The sequence below is a fragment of the Mastomys coucha genome, chromosome X, assembly GCF_008632895.1.
Source record: "Mastomys coucha isolate ucsf_1 chromosome X, UCSF_Mcou_1, whole genome shotgun sequence".
NCBI classification, from domain to species: domain Eukaryota; kingdom Metazoa; phylum Chordata; class Mammalia; order Rodentia; family Muridae; genus Mastomys; species Mastomys coucha.
This window is the reverse complement of record NC_045030.1, coordinates 6,870,461-6,872,635: the sequence shown is the minus strand read 5'-3', so window position 1 is coordinate 6,872,635 and position 2,175 is coordinate 6,870,461.

Genomic DNA, 2,175 nt, shown 5'->3' with positions numbered 1-2,175 from the left:
GTGAGGATACTTCAATCCCACTTGGGAGCAAGAAGAAAGCAATCACAGGAGACAGAGTGAGGGAAGGACCTGGGTGGGAGAGTGGAGAGGAAGGGGAAACAGGCGGGGCTGGCGAGATGGCTCAGCTGGTAAGAGCACTGACTGCTCTTCCGAAGGTCCTGAGTTCAGATCCCAGCAACCACATGGTGGCTCACAACCACCCATAATGAGATCTGATGCCCTCTTCTGGTGCGTCTGAAGTCAGCTACAGTATATTACGCCAGAGCGAGCAGGGCCGGAGCGAGCGGGGGCCATTCTGAGTTCAATTCCCAGCAGCCACACACATGATGGCTCATGGCCATCTGTACAGCTACAGTGTATTCATACACATAAAATAAATAAATCTTTTTTAAAAAAAGAATGCAAACAGGCAACCTAGGGAAGTAGGAGGTGGGGGGACTCTCTAGAATGTACCAGAGACCTGGGAGGTGAGAAACCCTCAGGATTCAAAGAGAGGCACCTTAGATGAAATGCCCAACAGTGGGGAGAGGGACCTTTTAGAGTCCACCTCCAGCAGAAAGACAGAACATCAAGTAGAGGGATGGGGTTGCCATCCCTCAGTCAAAAACTCTGACCCAGAATTGTTCCTGTCTGAAAGAACTGCAGGGACAAAAAGAGAAGAGCCTGAGGGAAAGGAGGTCCAGCGACAGGCCAAATTGGGATCCATCTTAAAGGGAGGCTCCAAGGCCTGAGGCTATTACTGATGCTACGGTGCACTTACAGACGGGAGCCTAGCATAGCTGTCCTGTGAGAGGCCCTACCAGCAGCTGATTGAGACAGAGACAGATACTTATACTCAACCATTGGACTAAAGCTGGGAACCCCTATGGTTGAGTTAGGGAAAGGCTGGAAGAAGCTGAGGAGGAGGGCACCCCATAGGAAGACCAGCAGTCTCAATTAACCCAGACCTCTGAGATCTCTCAGATACTGTAACACCAACCAGGCAGCATACACCAGCTAGTCTGAGGCCCCCAACACATGTACAGCAGAGGACTGCCTGGTCTGGATTCAGTCAGAGAAGATGAACCTAACCCTCCAGAGACTTGGGGCCCCGGGGAGTGGAGAGGTCTGCTGGGGGTAGGGAGTGGAGGTGTTGGGGAGATCCTCTTGGAGACAGAGGGGAGGAGGAATGGGATGAGGAACTGTGGGGGGGGGGTGTGAACCGGGAGGGGGGATAATGACTGAACTGTAAAAAAAATGAAAGTAATTAAAAAAATGCCCAGCACTTGGGAGCTAGTGGCAGGAACATCATGAGTTCAAGGTTAGCCTCTGGTATATACAGCAAGTTTAAAGCCAGTTTGAATGAAGTACATGAGACTGTCTCGAAAAAGGCTCATGAACACAGAGGTAGCACTCATCTGTAATCCCAGCATTCAGGAGGCTACGGCAGGAGGATCACCCTGGATCACATAACCTAGCAGATATTACATACTAAAACTGTGTCTCAGAAAAGGCAGTTTATGGCTTCTGGTCAGTTGCGGGGGGTGTAAAAGAAAAATACGTGGCCAGAGAAAATAAAAATCGATTCTGTTAGTCCTTGGAGGTGGGCCAACAATATTTACCACACATAGAAGCTCAAACATTTTATAAAGGTGGGATACTTCATCAACACTAGAAGTGACCCAACAGTCCACCACGAGTCTGCCTTGCTTCTCACGCAGTCTCCATACTGTGACTTATGTTCCTGAATAAATTGACTTCATTTCAGAGCAAATGGACAGCAGCAGGTATAATAATCTTGGCATAACATTTATTTTAATTAATTGCTTTCTACCTAATGCAGACAGAGGGTCGCAGGTGCCATTTACCCTATAAGGATCAGTGCTGTCGTGGATCTCATTTGTCTTTTCCTAGAACATAGTTTCCAAAGACATTGTTTTACTTTGTATTTAATCATAACAGTCTAACTTTCATGGCAAAGTTTATGTCAGGTACTTGTGGGAGAAAATGGATTCTAAGATCCTTGCTGCTGTCTGTCCACAGATCTGGTCAGGTACCCAAGAACCAGAGTGGGAAGGTTTTAGGGCTAGGCAGCTGAATGACTCCCAGCCCCATAAACTTGGTGAGGAGTTGCCACGCACACTTTGCGTGAAGGCGGTATCTGAGGCGTAAACTTCAAGGAAAGTCAGTCTCCTG